At 38.8% G+C, this 20,336-nt stretch overlaps 1 protein-coding gene across 11 annotated transcripts in view; it reads right to left on the bottom strand.

Annotated features, from left to right (window-relative positions):
* The window catches only part of METTL15 (methyltransferase like 15), a 289,458-nt gene that overhangs the window by 19,371 nt on the left and 249,751 nt on the right, over window positions 1-20,336 (bottom strand). For 9 of the 11 annotated variants that reach the window (XR_006586464.1, XR_006586468.1, XR_006586467.1 and 6 more), the window contains one exon: window positions 20,138-20,212. The gene's annotated coding sequence lies outside the window, so the exon portion shown is untranslated. Of the gene's footprint in view, window positions 1-83; window positions 138-20,137; window positions 20,213-20,336 lie in introns of those variants that run through there. The other 2 variants (XR_006586465.1, XR_006586469.1) reach the window with 2 other exon arrangements.

The following is a 20,336-nucleotide window of genomic DNA, read 5'->3' as shown; positions in this document are numbered from 1 at the left end:
ACCAATTTCCCTGATGAACATGAATGCAAAAATCCTCAATAAGATATTAGCCTACCAGATCCAACAATACATTAAAAAAAAATTATTCACCACGACCAAGTGGGATTTATACCTGGGACGCAGGGCTGGTTCAATATCTGCAAAACAATTAACGTGATCCATCACATCAATAAAATAAAGGACAAGAACCACATGATCCTCTCAATAGATGCAGAGAAAGCATTTGACAAAATAAAGCATCCTTTCTTGATAAAAATCCTCAAGAAAGTAGGGATAGAAGGAGCAAATCTTGAGATCATAAACGTCATATATGAAAGACCCAATGCTAATATCATCCTCCATGGAGAAAAACTGACAGCTTTCCCCCTGAGGTCAGGAACAAGACAGGGATGTACACTCTCACCACTGTTATTCAACATAGTACTGTAAGTCTTAGCCTCTGCAATCAGACAACACAAAGAAATAAAAGGCATCCAAATCGGCCAGGAGGAGGTCAAACTTTCACTCTTCGCAGATGACATGATACTCTATATGGAAAACCCAAAAGATTCCACCAAAAAACCGCTAGAACTGATTCATGAATTCAGCAAAGTTGCAGGATATAAAACCAATGCACATTAATCGGTTGCATTCCTATACACCAACAATGAAGCAACAGAAAGAGAAATCAAGGAATCAATCCCATTTACAGTTGCACAAAAACACATAAAATACCTAGGAATAAATCTAACCAAAGAGGTGAAAAATCTACATGCTGAAAACTATAGAAAGCTTATGAAAGAAATTGAAGTAGACACAAAAAAAATGGAAAAAGATTCTATGTTCCTGGAAAGGAAGAACAAATATCGTTATAATGTCAATACTACCCAAAGCAATCTACATATTCAATGCAATCCCTATCAAAACAACACCAGAATTCTTCACAGAGCTAGAAAAAACAATCCTAAAATTTGTATGGAACCAGAAAAGACCCCAAATAGCCAAAGCAATCTTGAAAAAGAAAACCAAAGCAGAGGCATCACAATCCCAGACTTCAAGCTATACTACAAAGCTGTAATCATCAAGACAGTATGTGCTGGCACAGAAACAGACACTCAGATCAGTGGAACAGAATAGAGAACCCAGAAATAGACCCACAAACATATGGCTAACTAATCTTTGACAAAGCAGGAAAGAATATCCAGTGGAATAAAGACAGTCTCTTCAGCAAGTGGTGCTGGGAAAACTGGACAGTGACATGTAGAAAAATGAACCTGGACCACTTTCTTACACCATACACAAAAGTAAACTCAAAATCGATGAAAAATCTAAAGGTAAGACAGGAAGCCATCAAAATCCTCGAAGAGAAAGCCGGCAAAAACCTCTTTGACCTTGGTCGCAGCAACTTCTTACTCAACACATCTCCAGAGGCAAGGGAAACAAAAGCATAAATGAAATACTGGAACTTCATCAAGATAAACAGCTTCTGCACGGAGAAGGAAATAATCAGCAAAACTAAAAGGCAACCAACGGAATGGGAGAAGATATTTGCAAACAACATATCGGATAATTGGTTAGTATCCAAAATCTAAAATGAATTTATCAAACTCAACACCTTAGAAACAGTCCAGTGAAGAAATGGGCAAAAGACATGAATAGACACTTTTCCAAAGAAGACATCCAGATGGCTAACAGACACATGAAAAAATTTTCAACATTATGCATCATCAAGGAAATACAAATCAAAACCACAATGAGATTCTACCTCACACCTGTTGAATGGCTAAAATTAACAACTCAGACAACAACAGATGTTGGCGAGGACGCAAAGAAAGAGGAACACTTTTGCACTGCTGGTAGGAATGCAACCTGGTGCAGCCACTCTGGAAAACTGTATGGAGGTTCCCCAAAAATTAAAAATAGAACTACCCTATGACCCAGCAATTGTACTACTAGGTATTTATCCAAGGGATACAGGTATGCTGTTTCAAAGAGGCACATGCATCCTAATGTTTGTAGCAGCACTATCAACAATAGCCAAAGTATGGAAAGAGCCCAAATGTCCATCGATGGATGAGTGGATAAAGAAAATGTGGGGGCGCCTGGGTGGCGCAGTTGGTTAAGCATCCGACTTCAGCCAGGTCACGATCTCGCGGTCTGTGAGTTCGAGCCCCGCGTCGGGCTCTGGGCTGATGGCTCGAAGCCTGGAGCCTGTTTCCGATTCTGTGTCTCCCTCTCTCTCTGCCCCTCCCCCATTCATGCTCTGTCTCTCTCTGTCCCAAAAATAAATAAACGTTGAAAAAAAAAATTAAAAAAAAAAAAACTAAAAAAAAAAAAAAAGAAAATGTGGTATATATATACAATGGCGTATTACTCGGCAAACAAAAAGAATAAAATCTTGCCATTTGCAACTACATGGCTGGAACTAGAGGGCATTATGTGAAGCGAAATTAGTCAGTCAGAGAAAGACAAAAATCGTATGACTTCACTCATATGAGGACTTTAAGATACAAAACAGATGAACATAAGGGAAGGGAAGCAAAAATATTATAAAAACAGGGAGGGGGACATAACATAAGAGACGCTTAAATATGGAGAACAAACAGAGGGTTACTAGAGGGGTTGTGGGAGGACGGATGGGCTAAATGCATAAGGGACATTAAGGAATCTACTCCTAAAATCATTATTGCGCTATAAGCTAACTAACTTAGATGTAAATTTAAAAAAATAAATTAAAAAATTTATAGATGAAAAAATATTTTATAAAGGACTCAAGAGAGAAGAAAAGACTGGTGGGATTTATTTGATTGACTTTCTTTTCTGGCAAAAAATAAATGCTAGGGCTATTATCAGCTAATAAGTCATTGTGTACAATTTTCATATCTCAAAATAATATTCAAAATTGTGACTCTAATGATTGTGCATAAAATTGCATATGGATAAATTATTTATTTATTTCTCCTTGTCCGGATTTTGGTTTCCTTCTCACAAGTGGGGCTTTGTTGTTCAGCAACACAAGTAACTTGCTCACCAGTTTGATTGGGTATGCAAAAAGGTATAATGGGATATATGTTGAAAACTATGTTGATTGCCATTCAATTACCCAGGCATGGATATCCCTGGGGGGAGAATAGCAATATAGCTATAGCTCTCCATCCCACCTCATAATATTTGCAAGAGTTTTTGTTTGTTTATTTGTTTTGTTTGTTTTGTTTTTACACTAGAAATCTGGACCAAGAAATTAGAAAGGAGACCAGAATAATACCAAGCCAAATGGTGTGGGTCTTATAGATATATTGGTATCATTGAAAGTTTTTTTATAGGAAGGATATAATTTTTTTAGAAAGTGATGTTTTAGAAAGATAAATCTGGATTTGATAAGCAGAATGGATTGAAAGGAGTCAAGTAATAGAAATCTCCCAGATGAAAGTCTATTGATGTGGTGTAGGCAAGTAGAGATGAACTTACCTAGGTATCTAAGAGACTTGGCAAAAGCCTCCATCTCTGCCCAACACAGGCACAGTTGACAAATTCAGAGCCCTAGGAGCAGCCCTGAAGATAGATATGCCAACTAAATGCCAAAAATGATGCCAAGTCAGATACATTCTCTTGTATCTGTCAACTCCACAGGTGGGCAATGAACCGACACGTTCTGCTAACATGTGGCAGGTTTCCAAACCCAGGGCTTCTCTTCAAATTGAAAACCAATTAGTCTCAAAGTACTTAATGATTAAATCCCTCCTCTTGGTATGTCTACAGACCTGTAAAATTCCAGCAGATAATTGCAGTAGGAGTAAAAGAGATCAAACTTAACAGTGCTTATAAAACACATCCCCACTAACCAAGGCTATCTGATGTTAGTAATATTATTGAGTACTCACTGACTATGTTTTCTCCTCTGCCTCCCATTGGTCCCACCCACAAAAATAATGAGGGAAAGACACATATAGAGCTCTACGTGAAGAAACGCACCATCACATTCAAGTTTAGGCACCTGATCAGATATGATACCTTAATAGACAAAATTCTGTTATTCCAAATTGCTTTAACTAGTTAGTTTGGGATTGAGTTCTCCTGACATCTCATGGAGCAGATCTGTCCCATGTAAAACATTTATTTCTGTTGTCCACATGCTGGGTATATGCTCAGCACAGCAAGCTTTCATCATCATCATCATCATCATCATCATCATCATCATCACTATTGCTAGCATCAACAATATTTCTGAGTGTTCTCTGGAATACATAACATATGATAGGCACCTTCCTGAGATTTTCTAGGAAAGAATTAGCCTTAACAAAATTTCCAACCTCTATGCATGCCTTAGTCCTTTTGAGACCTCAATCATTCCTTCCATAGATCCTAAAACAGTTACAAGTTATTGCAAAAGAGAAAATGTTCACCCAGCCAAGATTCCAAACAAGGGTCTAGAGACTTCTAGCAATGGGTGGCAATTTCCTTTTTTCTGTCCCCGACTGGATCTGTCCCCACTGGACCCTACACAGACTTTTACCACAGCACTTATAGCACCTTATGACATTTTTTTTGCATTCTGCATACACACACACACACACACACACACACACACACACACACACGTATACACAGAAAATTAGTGTTTCTAAAAGTGTGGTCTAAGGACCACCAATATCAGAATCATGAGTATGAGGTAATTGATAAAATGGTTTCCTGGGACCTACCCCAGTCTGTACAAATTAGAACACTTGGAGAGTGAGAAGTGGAATTCAGTCAGACAATAAAGTCCAACAACCATGGCTTTGAACCCTAAATCTCTCAAGTGTAGGGAATATGTTTTAGCAGGAGAAGAGATATTTAGGGTCAAAAAAGACTTTTGAGATTTCCTAAGTTACCCACTCAGGACAGAGACCCTAGTCCTTTCTGCCCCACTTGGTCTGAAAAGACTCCAACATCCTATTTGTCCTGTTAGGAACTCTGAAATATTTCACTTTGAAAATGAAGCTCCTGGTGAGCATAGTGCACAATTTCTCATTCTCACTGTCTGGGAAAAGGTCTTTGAGCAAAAGTGCAAACTGGGATAATAATAGAATTGAGTTCCTGGGCTGTTTAAAAAAAATTACTATTAAAACTAATCACAAAAGAACTACCTAATATAATGTAGGCTAGAACTTCTTAAAAATAGAAATAATGAATTCAGATTTGTTTATTTTAAATTCATTCACTAACTCATTTACTCATTCATTTATTCACTCCTAATCCAATAAATATTTAGTAAGCATCTACCATGTATGGGGCACTGATATAATGGCTAAGAATAAACAAGATAGACAAAGTCACTGCCCTTGGATGGCATAAATCTGGTTCATTTATTCACTCATTCATTTACTCATTAATTCATTTGTTTAACAAATTTAGTAAACATGATTTGGAAACAATTGGATGCTGTGATACATTCTGTCATGCAGACAGGAGAAGAACATTCATTGACTGAAATAACAGGAAAAGGCAAATATGACTATCTATTATTTGAGGAAAAGTATAACAGGATGAGTGCTTTATAGGGTAGGTTTAGGAATTGGAAAGAAAAACATCAGAACAGGTTGAATAATACCTGGCTAAAAATTTAGTCTATGTTGCATACCTATATGTGCATATTCTTTTTCTACATATCCACTCAATTACTCATTCAAAATATTCATCAAGCACCTAATATGTATCAGCTGCCATAGTGGGTGAATATATATATATCACCCACTATATATATATCTCATATATATATATCTCATATATATATATATCATATATATATCTCATATATATATATATCATATATATATCTCATATATATATATCTTTCATATATATATCTCTTTCATCTATATATATATTTATATATATATAGATAGACATATATATATACACACACACACATATGAGATCTAATCAATACCCTCGACGACTTTAGGGATGAAGAGAGAAATTCTGAGTACATGGCACATGGGCCACTTCTATTCTCACTAATGGTTGAAATCACTAAATTAACACAGTACCCTTTTCTGCTGAGCTTATATACAGCCTCTGAATATTCTAGAACATGCAATTCCATGTAAGCACTTAAAAAAATTCAGTGTAAGAGATATTTGGAGGAGGGCTGAGATTTCCCAGTGAAGGCCACTCTGGATCAGGTTGACCATAGATATAAGAGCACTGAAGCATTAAAATTAGCTCAAGATCTGCAAAATCTTCTATCAATCCACAGACTTGTGAGAAATGACATATTATTGTTATTTTAGTCATGAAATTTTGAAATGGTTTGTGACATACACTGTAGCAAGCTGACAAAGAATTTGGTGTTGCACATGGGTTCTGCCATCACTAAAACATAGCATATGTGACATTGGCTTTTGGTCATAGGAGCCTATATAACCTGGAATGATGAGAATGGTCATGCACTTCATATAGTGGTGAAACAATTGGTAAATCTGTCACTTGTTGTAACAAAGAAAAGAGAAAATGTAGTAATGAGTTTTTAGATTTTGACCAATGTGATTTCTAGGCAAAATCTTGAAATATTTACTGGCTCTTATTGGCTGTGCTTAATAAACTGCTGTAATAAGGAGATGGTCTAAAGAAAAAAAAAACTAGCTAGTTTATAAGCAAACACAGAGGAAATATAGAGGGTTTGCAATTTTCTGGCAGGAAACATAAAACTGCTTTTCATCTCTAGCCTCTCTCGGGAGCAAAAAACTTCTCAAAATAAAATATAGCTTGGGGGGTGCACCTGGGTGGCTCAGTCAGTTGAGCATCCAATTCTTGGTTTCAGCTCGGGTCATGATCTCAGGGTTTGTGAGTTGGAGCCCTGTGTCAGGCTCTGTGCTGACTGCACAGAGCCTGCTTCAGATCCTCCCTCTCCCTCTCTCTCTGCCCCTCCCCTACTCTCTCAATCTCTCTCTCTCTCTCTCCCTCTCTCTCTCTCTCTCTCTCTCTCTCTCTTTCTCTCTCTCTCTCTCTGTCAAAATAAATAAATTTAAAAACTTTTTTACATAAAATAAAATATAGCTTGGGGACAAAAGATGAAATCATAGATGTGGCTATCAGGCCCTTATAAATATCTGTGAAAGAATTAAGGCAGGGCCTAGTAGAACCTCTCTGCTATACAAAAAGGCTTATAAAGGTATTCAAGATGTGGCTTTTAGTTCATGGAGTAGAATCATATCATATTCAAAGGAAATCTGCAATATTTTAAATTCAGCTGGATTGGCAATGTTCTGTTAGTATGCACTAAAGTGAATTGGGACTATAGAAAAATGTCAAAATTGTAGAAAGACCTTTGTGTCCTCAATTCTTTATAGGAAAAAATCAAGAGTATTTTCCAATATATTCTTTGGAAATACCCAAAATGGATGGAAAAGAAACAACATGCCAGAAATCTGACCCAAGAGCCATGAAGAAGAATGGGCTGGGGGCCATTCCTAGGGAGCAGAACTAAAGTCTATTAAAAGAACATTCCCTATCTCCAGAGTAGGAAAACAGACAGGATATGCCCAAGAAAAGTTCAGAATTGCTATGGACCAGTGACTGCTATGTACTTTCTACTCTTCCATTTTCTAGATGGGAATATTTGTATTGGTCATTCCTCATTTCATTACTATATAGTGAATATGTATAGGGCAGATGACTTTTTCTCAAGAAGAACCTTATATGAACTTGATGTACATCATAATACCCTAGACTTTAAGCATAATGCCAGGACTTGAGATATGGGAGTAAACATATTTCACATATGACAGCATGTTAGTAATTGTGGCCAGAAAGCAGACAGCAGTAGATTGTTTGGAGTAATAGCCCCATGTTTTCACACCTCCCTATACCCATATTTTTGGTCATGTTTTCCCACTAGAACACATGACTTATTTTGGCCAATAGGAAATATCTCACACCAGCAGAAACTCAAAAAAGCTTTTATGCATTTCTGCCTTGATCTCCCTGATTCTTGACACTATCATTAGAACATATCTGGGTTAGTCTCCTGGAAGGAATGAGAGACACATAGAAAAGAGCCAAGTGTTCTATCTAAAACTATAGTAAATCAGACCATCTCCAGCCAATTTTCTGGGGATTAGAAATCCTAGTGGGATTAGAGGGAAAAAAATGACAGATCTGTGAAACATAATCAAAGGAAAATCCTACTAGTCTTACGGTCTGGTTGTGGAAGAGGAAGAGTGAAAATGAGGCATTAAAGGTGATCACAGACAGTCATTAATCTGCTTAAAAACCTTCAATGCTTCTTTAGGAATGTATGTGATATCCTTACTAAAGTCTGAGCTCCATGAAGGACTGAGTTATTAGAAATCATCATCATTATCCTCAAAAACTGACATCTATTGAATACTTATGCTTGTTATAACAAGCATATCAGGCAGTGTACTAAATTTGAACAAGAAATTAAATAAACATCAGTTTTTGGCATCAATGATATAAAGGAAACGAGGTTATTTATACAGATAAGAATAACCTTTGCATATCTAGGAACAGAAGGCAAAAAATAAAGGAAAAAAAGGTCATCCAAATGAGCTAGCACACAAGTTCTGGGAGTTTGCTGCTGAGAAAGAATATGTCACCAAGTTGTGGTCAAAGATGGCCATGCTATAAAGCATTCTTCCTGAGTTGCACCTGCTTCCATGTGCACTGACCCTAATTAGCAAGAACAGCTGAGAATTCACTGCTTATGTCTGTACATGTACTATTCATTGTGTCAGACCCTTCATATACATTCCATAATTTAATCCTTACAGCAACACTCTTAGATTGATACCATTCCTTCCATTGTGTGGATAAAGTTCAGAGAGAAAAAATGGTGGAGGGATTCAGACTTAAATCTGTCTAACATTAAAACCCTTTCTTGGGGTGCCTGGGTGGCACAGTTGGGTAAGTGTCTGACTCTTGATATCTGCTCAGGTCATGATGTCACAGTTTGTGAGTTTGAGCCCCACATTGGGCTCTGCGCTGACAACTCAGAGCCTGCTTGGAATTTTCATTCTCATATTCTCTCTCTCTCTCTCTCTCTCTCTCTCTCTCTCTCTCTCTCTCTCTCCCCCCCACCCCACTCATCCTCTCTCTCTCTCTTTCTCAAAATAAATAAAGTAAAAAAGAAAATAAAAAACATAAACCTTGTCTTATTTTTTTATACCATGCAAGCAGAACTTTCAGACCACTGACTGATAGAGAAAATTACCCCCACCACTATATGGTCATTAATCCTCAAGAAAGAAGGAAAGAATACCCAATGGAAAAAAAAACAGTCTCTTCAACAAGTGGTGCTGGGAAAACTGCACAGCAATATGAAAAAGAAGGAAACTGGACCACTTTCTTACAGCATACACAAAAATAAATTCAAAATGGATGAAAGACCTAAATGTGCAGCATGAAACCAATAAAATCCCAAAGGATAACAGGCAGTAATCTCTTTGACATCAGCCATAGCAACTTCTTCCTAGATATGTCTCCTGAGACAAGGAAAACAAAAGCAAATATAAACTATTGGGACTTCATCAAAATAAAAAGCTTCTGCACAGTGAAGGAAACAATCAACAGATCTAAAAGCCAACCTATGAAATGAGAGAAGATATTTGCAAATGGCATATCAGATAAAGGGCTAGTATCCAAAATATATAAAGAACTTCTAAAACTCAACAGCAAAAAAACCCAAATAATCCAATTTAAAAATGAGCAGAAAATGGGGCACCTGGGTGGCTCAGTTGGTTAAGTGTCTTGACTTCAGCTCAGGTCATGATCTCTCAGTCTATGAATTCAAGCCCCATATCAGGCTCTGTGCTGATAGCTCTCTGCTGACCTGTTGTCCCCCCCCCCCCCCGTTCACACTTTGTCTCTCTGTCTCTCAAAAATAAATAAACATTAAACAATTAAAAGAAAAAATGAGCAGAAGACATGAATAGACATTTTTCCAAAGAGGACAACCAGATGGTCAACTGACACATGAAAAAGATGCTGAATATCACTTATCATCAAGGAAATACAATGAGATATCATCTCATACCTGTCAGAATGATTAAAATCAGTAACACAAGAAACAACAGATGTTGGTGAGGATGTGGAAAAAGGAGAACACTCCTGAACTATTGGTGGGAATGCAAATTGGTATAGCCACGTTGGAGAATGGTATGGAGGTTCCTCAAAAAGTTAAAAATAGAACTACCCTACAACCCAGCAATTATACTACTAGGTGTTTACCCAACAGATACAAAAATACAGATTTGAAGGGGTACATGCACCCTGATGTCTATAGCAACATTATCAACAATAACCAAACTATGGAAAGAGCCCAATGTCCATCAACTGATGAATGGATAAAGAAGTTGTGGTATATATACACAAAGGAATATTACTCAGCCATCAAAAGAATGAAATCTTGCCATTTGCAACTATGCGGATAGAGCTAAAGTGTATTTTGCTAAGCAAAATAAGTCAGAAGACAAATACCATATGATTTCACTCATATGTGTAATTTAAGAAGTAAAACAGATGAACAAATGGGAGGGGGAAAAAGAGAGGGAAAAAAAACATAAGAAACTTTTTTTAATGTTTATTTATTTTGAGAGAGAGGGATGGGGAGAGGCAGAGAGGGGGAGAGAAAGAATCCCAAGTAGGCTCTGAGCTGTCAGCACAGTCTGATGTGGGGTTTAAACCCACAAACTGTGAGATCATGACCTGAGCTGAAATCAAGGGTCAGATGCTTAACTGACTGAGCCACCCAGGCATCTACCATAAGAGACTTTTAATGATAGAGAACCAACTGAGAGTTGATGGAGGGAGATGGATGGGGGATGGGCTAGGTAGGTGATGGGTATGAAGGAGGGCACTTGTTATGATGAGCACTGGGTGTTGTATGTAAATGATGAATCACTGAATTCTACTCCTGAAACCAGTATTGCACTGTATGTTAACTAACTAGAATTTAATTAAAATTTAAGAAGAAAGATGTTAAAAACAGAACTACCCTAAGAACCAGCAATCACACTACTAGGTATTTACCCAAAGAATATAAAAATACTAATTTGACAGTATACATGCACTCCAATGTTTATATCAGCAGTATCTACAATTGCCAAATTATGGAAAAAGCCCAAATGTCCATCGACTGATGAATGGATAAGGAAGATGTGGGTATAAATATATATATGCAATGGAATATTATTCAGTCACATGAAGAATGAAATCTTGCCATTTGTAACAATGTGGATGGAGACAGAGAGTATTACGATAAGTAAAATAAGTCACAGAAAGCCAAATACTATATGATTTCACTCACATGTGGAATTTAAGAAACAAAACAAATGACCATAGAGGGAAAAAAGGTGAGAAGCAAACCAAGAAACAGACTCTTAACTATTGAGTACAAAATGATGGTTACCAGAGGGGAGATGGGTGGGAGGATGGTTTAAAAAGGTGATGTGAATTAAGGAGAACACTTGTTGCATTGAGCAGTGGATACTGTTTGTAAGTGCTGAATCACTCAGTTGTACACCTGAAACTAATATTATGCTGTATATTAACTAATTGGAATTTAAATAAAAGATTTTTTAAAAAGAAAAGAGAAAGAAAATGTCCCCCCTTTGCCTTCAGTGGGCAATGTTGAAGAAGAAACACTTTCTCCCCTCAAATACATTTCCAAAGAGATAAAAGAATAATAAACATGAATGGTCATTTCCAGTCAGTTGAATGATTATATCAGAGTTGTTGGTCCTTATACTCGATTCCTTAAAAAGAAAGAGATTCACCCAACTTTGATTAAACTACCACAACATCTTAAAGACTATTAACAGAGAAATAAAACAGTAGTGAGTTGTTTTTCTTTTCCAACTCTGTGTCCTTATTCTTTTCCATTCTCAATTACTATCCAAACCACCTGTCTACAACAGACTATAGGGTTTGACTAAGAATTTGGTCATCCCAATTATAATCCCATAGATGGCACAAAAGGGCATTCTCCATGAGATGGATGCCAAGTCACATAAGGTTTTGTAGTGGAAAGTTGGACTGTTTCCTATACTCATAGTTACATACTGCGGTGTTAATGGAAGGATTTCTCCATTCCTAATAAAGGCTGGGAGGGAGTCAAGAGTCCTATGATGTCCTATCCTGTGGAGACACAGTTTGCTTGTTGTCTAATAAGCTATTAGTCTGACTCTTTCCTGGAGTGTCACTATAGACTTCACTGGACATAAGTATTTTCTTTTTTTAATGTGTATTTTATTTATTTTGAGAGACAGACACACAGAGAGAGAAGGGGAAGGACAGAGAGAGGTGGAGAGAGAGAATCCCAAGCAGGCTCTGCACTCAGTGCAGAGCCCAACGTGGAGCTTGGATTCATGAACTGTGACAAAGCCAAAATCAAGAATTGGACTCTTAACCAACTGGGCCGCCTAGGTGCCCCTAGACGTAAGTATTTTCATTCCTCTCTTTACTTTAAAGTATTGTAATAAACATACAACTTCCACCAATGTTCCAAGGCACTTCTGACTTCTAGCCTTCTTTGTCATTTAAGGACATATATAATGTCCCCTAAGACAGCGTAGTGTTTTGAGGGCAGGAGCTCTCTAAACAGCAGTTCTGGGGGTGGCAAGATAAAACTGAGAATAGAGTGTCAGATTGAGGGACCTATTACATAAAGTAGGGTAAAGCAGTAGAAAGCTGGTCCTGCTATATTCCTGACAGGCCATGAGGTACAGGGAAGAGGCAGCAGTCCAATAAGCAGCAGTGTCACAGAGGGCCAAAAGGTCAGGCAGGTAGAGTGTGGTGATGAGCATTCCAGACAAAGGCTATATGAATATGTGGTCAGCATCAAAGAAGTAGCATGACTGGCCCCAGCAGGGCCTGGGGTTTAGGAATAGGACTCTAGCCATCAGGATATGAGAATGGGATCTGCTGGTGACAAATACAGGCCCATTCTCAAAAGCACTAGAGTCCTGGAAAAGAAAGACACAAGGTAATAAGATAGCAATGATCTGACCTCAGGGATGGGGAGCAGTTGGGCTTGTCAAGGAGATCATGACAGATCAGCAGAGAGATTGAGGTCCTAAGCTCCTAAACTAGATTCAGGGTAAGATGTCTCCCAGAGCCTCTGTTGGTACTCATCTTTCCTCATAGAGGCATCTGTGAGGTTTACAGGGATCAAACCAGTCCCTATAGTGACTTGTAGATTATATAATTTTGTATTCCACCACAGGTTCAAGTCCAGAACCCTGAGCATGTAGAAGACACTTAATTATAATTATATAATTATATAAGTATATTCTATGTGCTAGACACTAGTCGAGGTGCTTGCCATGTGTTATCTCATTTAGCTACATTCTAAGAAGTATATACTATTATTCCTATTTCACAGATAAGAAATCCCAGGCAAAGGCATATGAAGTAATTGCCCAATGTCATGAATTTAATAAGAGGTGACACTGGAATACAGATACAAATAGCTTGACAACAAGATGCAATCTATAAACTACATTGCTGATCTTAGTCATACATTGTATACAAAAATTATTTGCTAAATTCGTATGATGTGGTGGACTCTGTGCTAGGTATTATAGATATCACTCATGCCTTCAAATAGCTTAGGTTATAGTGGGATTATAAATGCAATAAAGATAGTAACACTTACTCCTGGGCCCTGATGGGAGACTACAGAGTGCTATGAGAGCACCTCACGCCAGGACCCAATGCTCCCTTAAAGTGAGATCTCCTGAGGGATGTGACAGAAGACAGTGGTCATGAAAACAAAGGAGGGACAAGAAATAAAATGAACAACTTGCTCAAGCCCCAGGAGCAAGAAAAAGCATGATTTCTTTCAAATTACTGGAAGAAACTTGTGCAACAGGAGTGTAGAATAGATAGAGAGGTGAGAGGAAAGGATAAGAGATGTCACCAGAGAAGTGCATAGAGCCCCATTGTGCAGAACCAGGGAGGTCACATGCAGCAATCTAGACCACTCTGATGGAAAAGCCGGGAAAAATTTTAAAGTCGAGTAACATGACCAGATGTACATTTTGGGAAATTATTCTGGCTTCTGTGTGGAAAGAATGGATGAATGGATGGATGGATGGATGGATGGATGGATGGATGGATGGAAAATCAATTCTTGTTCTTCCTCCTCCATGAAATAGGCCATAGTTGGTTTACTTGCTCCGAAAACCCACCTACCCCTCAGTCTTCTATGAGGGCCTAGAGCCCAGAAGACAGCCCCAGAGACCAAGTCTACCAGCAGGAATGCTATCATATGGGAACAAGGACTGGTTTTCATTTAATGGTGGTTTCCTTTCATGCTTTGCATGGCCCCTCATGTTCCCATCCCAGCCAGGCAGCCTTTGGTTTCTGAGACTTCATGCCCAGCTTTTATAGGTCTGACAAGTCATCTACAACCCTCCACCACTACTTCAGTAACTGTAAACATATGTTTTCTGTTCTCCCCACATCCCTGCATCAAGCCACAGGTCATGGCTTGATGCAGAGAAAAGGGGGCACAAAAAAGGTCTGGAATGTTCAGTGCAATCCCACTCACACAAAAGGTCCTGGCCTTATGTGATAAATCATACCTTCCACATCTGTCAGTGGTAGAACTGAAAGGGCACATCTTTTCTTCTGTGTGTGGCCGAATGGTTTTCTCCAAGCATTAAACAAGCCCATTTGAGGCACAGGGTGGCAGGGGTCATTTCCTTTATTATCACACACATTTTAACAATCCAGGTGCTCATAGAATACAAAGTTCTCTAACTGACAAGAAAGACACGGCTTTGAAGAGCCTTTGCTAATGCTTTTCAGAAGGAATTAGGTGCAGGAAATTCTAAGTGTTGTATTGAATTTATGCTGTTCTTTGTGTTTCTATCATCTTCTTTGTCATATGTACAAACCTTCTCTACACTTTTACCCTATCTTATCCTCCATGCAGAGAACCAAAGAGGAGAAAGGGGCCTATAGTAATTACCCACCTTGGGTAACAAGTGATAGGTTAGACATTTTTAATTCTTCTCTGTAAGATTAACTCTTTTTTTTTTAACTTATTAGCAAGGTTAGTTTAAGACAACTTTATAGCCATTATGACTATAAAAATGATGTAATATTAGCATTATATCAAAATGACAGATGCAAAAGCCAGTAGGGAGAAACATTCTGAGCAATATAAAAAGCTTTAAAAATGCAAAGTATTATGACTAGGTGTTTCATTAGCCCCATATTGCTATTACATCCCACCTCTACTCAATATTCTACCATTCTTGTTCAGAATAGACCTGATGAAAAGAAATACTTCACTTGGATGAAACTTGGTAATGAAACAATCTTACTTTCCTGAGACAGAAAGAGATAGAGGAAGGAGGGAAGGAAAGAAAGAAGGAAGGAAGGGGGAGGGAGGGAGGGAGGGAAGGAGGGAAGGAAGAAGGAGGGAAGAGAGGAAAGGAGGGAGGGAGGAAGAAAAGAGAGAGAGAGAGACAGAAAACAAGAAATCAAGAAAATAAAAGAAAAAAGAAAAGTGGGTCACTGATAAAGCAAAGTGATATAATAAAACTCATGCACTTTATTCACATCGGGATGTTCCTGGGGCTCACATTTAGAGTTGATCTGCTCATATTTTAGGCACAACTTTAATGAGCATGATTGTTTAGTTTCCCAGTTCAAGGTATCCTGGAGGCAGGTCACAGGGAGATACACACTGGCAGCATCAGAAAGTGACAGCTGGCAGCCTGAGAGTTGATGAAGACAGGAAAAGTCTGAAAAATTGATACCAGAACTCTAAACTGGAACCCCCACAGGTTCAAACACAGAGCCCTGAACTCAACAGGCTCTGTTACAGCCCTTTAGAATAATTTATGATTGAGTCATCAGGACAAGATCAAATTAGAATGTTCTATTTAATAAAGAAGGGAAGCATACATATATTTTCAAAGACGTTCACCAAAAATAATTTAAATGAACCTATTTTTATACACATGAATGTTGTAACCAGAACAACTCATTTCCGTAGTTCTGGATAGATAGATGACATTGTACTGTACATTAGTTACCTCTCAATTTTAATGCCAAGCCACCTGCCCTTCTTACCCCTCACTGGCCAGGAAGCCATGCTCAGGAAACACAATATGTTTATGCTAGTACTACCCCCAAGCTTAGCAAAATTAGGCATATAAAGTTACTGCTACCCTCCCCAAAATAAAATCATACACTGCTAGCCACCCCAGCCCTACACAGATGATTCCAGACTTATCTGTCCTGCTGCCAGCTGCCAATCGTAAGTAATGTATGTTATTGTATGTGCTGATCAAGTTTAAATCCAATTTTAGCAGTCCACTTAAGAAGATAGCCTTCTAATCTAACGGTCTGAGTTTCTTGTGATTTGATTTCTCTTTGAATCCCTTGTGCTGGATTCTCAAGAAATCAAATTATTGTCACCCAATAGAACTGAATTCTTGAACCTAGAAGAGAAAGATAATAGATTGACTGGGACCTAGAAGATGGAGCAAGAATCTACGTAAGTGATATTTTGCATGCTTCTTTTCACAAATGTTAAAAAGGAAAAATCAGGTCACCAATACCAGAACAAACCAGAGATAATTTTACTGTGCAAATGGTTAAGGTTTCTAGATACTGTCAATACTTGAAGTAAGAATGAAAAGGAAAAAAAAAAAAAAAAGAAGGCAAAGGATAGGTGTACAAACCCCAGGAAACACTTGTGGGTAGCATGCCAAAATTCTTTCACATCGTGCCAAGGAGGAAATAACCCTTTGGAGATAAGCTTTGCAAAGCCATTCATAAAAAGTCATAGTCAGTTACAGGTTGGAGGAAAGGAGGTATGTCAGTGAGGACAATGCCACAGCGGTGAACACCCCCGAAATTTCAAAGCTTTAAACAACAAAGGTCTCTGTCTTTCTCATGCTGCATCTTCATTGCCAGTCAGCTGGGACTCTGCTCTGTGTTGTCTGCTCACCTCCCTCCAGGATCTAGGCTAACAGAGCAGCTGTTATCTGCTCATTGCAGTTCACAGTGACAGAAGGAAAGACAGAGTAGCAAAGCATACACTGGCTCTTAAAATGTCCACTTGGAAGTGGTCATGATCATTTCCCTCACATTCTCTTGGCCCAAATAAGTCACATAAGGAAGCTTGACTTTTAAGGGAGTAGGAGGTACTCCTTCAGGGGGCAGGGGCTTCAAATATGGGTGTGCCGGAAGGCAGTCATTAGACACTAGGGCAGAAATGACATGCTGCCCACCAGAGATCAGGACTTTTCAAAAGAACACACACAGAAATCCTGTGGAGGGCTTATTAAACTGCAGCTTTCTGGGGCCCACCTCCATTTGTCCTAATCTATCATCCTGGGTGAGGCCCAAGAATGTGCATTTGTAACAAATTCCCCAGTGATTCTGATGTTCAGGTCCCTGGAGCACACTTTGAGGAGAACTGATCTAGAGCTCTGCCTGGGAAGCAGCTGCCCAGACAGACACTGTACGTCCCAGCCTCACCCTTGCATCCAGATGGGGCCAAATGACTAGTGCTCATCAAGGCAATATGAGAAGTGATGTGTGTCACTTCTCCAAGTGGTTAAAGAGCAATTACATATCCTTTTCTCCCACTCCCTTTTCCTATATGCTTTTTGCATGTGGATGACTGGGAGACATTTAGTTTCATCAGTCTGAGACATCTTTCCCCACTGGTAGGAAGCACCCCCATCAGATTACTAGGGGAAAAAGAACACATATTTTCTTTCATGCTAAACCCCTGAAATTTGGGGGTTTGTTTGTTACAGCAGGTAGTATTATCTTAACTAACATTGAAGAGAATGGGAAGAAGGTCAAGAGAATCTCTTCTGCCTCCTTAACTTCTACAAATGTCACTTCCTTTGATTCCCCTGCATTATATCTCTTTTCTTCTCTAAGTCACTGTGGTAACATAAAATTAAATAGATTAGGGTTAGAAAGTGGAAAAAACTCAGAATCACTTTAATTCCTGCCTATGCTCCCAGCTATAATTCACTCATTTACAGTTTATTTATTCATTTAACAAACCCTACCTGGTACCTACTTGCATATATCTAAGACATAGTCCCGCCTCCAAAAATGGCATAGGTATTACCCCAGCCTCTCCCAAAATGATGGCAGATATCAAAAATTAAAAGAAGTACTTTTTCTCACTGAGTCCAGAGAAGGCCTCAGAATCCTTTATAGCAGAGTACTCCAGAAAGCCATTACAACTAAATCCATAATGGTGGTTTTACCATAAAAAAGGCAATATGTATCTAAGCTGTTTCTATTTGTATCTCAATAAATGGGCTTTTCCAAAGATATTGCAAAGAGGTTTGGTCTCATGTGGTCACTCATTTCAATCTACTTCTATGGTATTTTCCAGAGTAATAGAAACTGTGAAGACCAAGCTACATTTGAAGCTAAGTTTCCACACTGATTAGGTTCCACTAAGCAGATATACCCGCACAAAACCTGAAATGCAAAAATCAACATTGTGAGATTATAGCCTTACACAAGAGACCGGACCTTCTGGCCAGCATAACCTCAGTAGTGTTTGATTCTCCTGAGGCAGCTGTGAGGCAGGCTCTATAGGTTAGTACCTGGCGTCAAAGGTACAAAGCAGCCAGTGTCTGTGGCAGTCAGGTTTCTCTAAACAAGTCCCTTGGTGTGGCTTGGCAATTCATGAGGCTGCATTGTACCTGAACAAGCAGGACCTACACTTGTTTCTGTCCTTTGTCCAGGTGACAGAGTCTCTTGTTTGGGTCCAACACTTTAGAGGCTCTTATCTAGCTCTCCTCTGGCAATCCCCTAAATACTGAGTAAGGAATATGTGGGGTCAATTGGACACACTTAATTGGAGCCCTAGTCCCAGAGTGTGCCTTGGGAATCATAGACTCAGATTCCTTACCTAACTGGCCCTGAACTTGTTTCCAGGGTATCTGTGGGCCTGTTTCCTGGGGCTGTTTTCTCCTGAGAGTGAGCCACACAATCAGTGTGGACACCTTTAGGTCTGAGAGTGGCTACAGGGCAACTTTCTTCCAGGGGTATAGATACAGCCTGGACACGGTGGGTGCAGTGTCCACCCATATGTGATGAGAGTCCCTCACAGCACAAGAATGGAGCCAGAGACAAAATGAGAAGGTGGAAAACCTGGGCTGGGGACTGGGGCTATGCTTTCCTCATGCCATTATGCTTTGGTGAGGAACCCAAATGAGTCTGAGAATTTTAAAGTCTATCTTGACCTTCCAGCTCATTTAGGAGGTAAATTTCTCAATCAGGAAACATAGCACATTATGTTATTAACAATCTGAAGCTGATGTTTAACTTTTGAGTACTTAGACATGTTATGTGGGTATCTACTCATACTCTTGCCCCAAATCCCACAAATTTTAGTAGCAGAACTACTCAGTTCTCTAGCCACTGCTACATTCTGTAAACTACCTTATGCTCTGTAATAAACCTCCTTCGGCCTAAACTATCCAGAACATATTTTGTTCTCTAAAACCAAGAACTCTGTCTGTTACACTTCCCTAGATGTTTAGAAAGGAGTGGTATTTTCCTTTCGTTGTAGATAAATCCACATCAACTCCAAAAATATAGAACTCTTCCAGTACCAACCATAGCTCTGATTTTCTGTGAGTGACTCTTCCCAATCCCAAGGTTCTGTACTGTAGCAGCAAGAGTATTGATGTTGAATGAGAGCCTAGGTTGGAGACCCAGCTCTAACACTTAACTGGTATGCACTTTGAACAAGCCATGTTTAACCTCTCTAAATCCTAATTTCTCACCTGAGGACTGAATAAGATAATATGTGTACTTTACTGAATGCAGATGTAACACTGTTATTTCTAATGCTGGACCTAAAGAAAAGAGTTAATAATAGCTGACTTGTTAGGTATATTCCCTGATGCTTTTTCTTTGTTTACTTCAGAAACCCCTGTTCCAATCACTCCCCTCTGGAAAACCAATTCCACTGTCCTAACTTATGACTGCATTAGGAAATATTTCTAGAAAGCCATTCAAGTGTTTCCATTTGCCAATTCCATTCTGGTACTTCAAGTTCTAACTCCTTATGCTACAGGAAACCATGTTCTTCCTTGCTTGCTATTTAAACGCTTCAAGGACTTGTCAAGCATTATTATGTCATACTCACCCTACTCAGGGATTTAATCACACACTCCATGCACTTCAAGACATATTCATTTTCTGGAGTATCCAATGACATGATCTGCAATAGAAAGATAAGGATTCAAGCATTTAAGTTCCTCTTTGGTTTTCTTGATTTTCAGAATCTTAAGGAATCTTTTAGAGTTGGTCCTATAGCAATACAAGTTTCAAACAGCTTTCATAGC

Source organism: Felis catus, chromosome D1 (genome assembly GCF_018350175.1).
Source record: "Felis catus isolate Fca126 chromosome D1, F.catus_Fca126_mat1.0, whole genome shotgun sequence".
Classification (NCBI taxonomy): Eukaryota; Metazoa; Chordata; class Mammalia; order Carnivora; family Felidae; genus Felis; species Felis catus.
The sequence above is the reverse complement of the archived record's forward strand: the minus strand, read 5'-3'. Positions and strand labels throughout refer to the sequence as shown.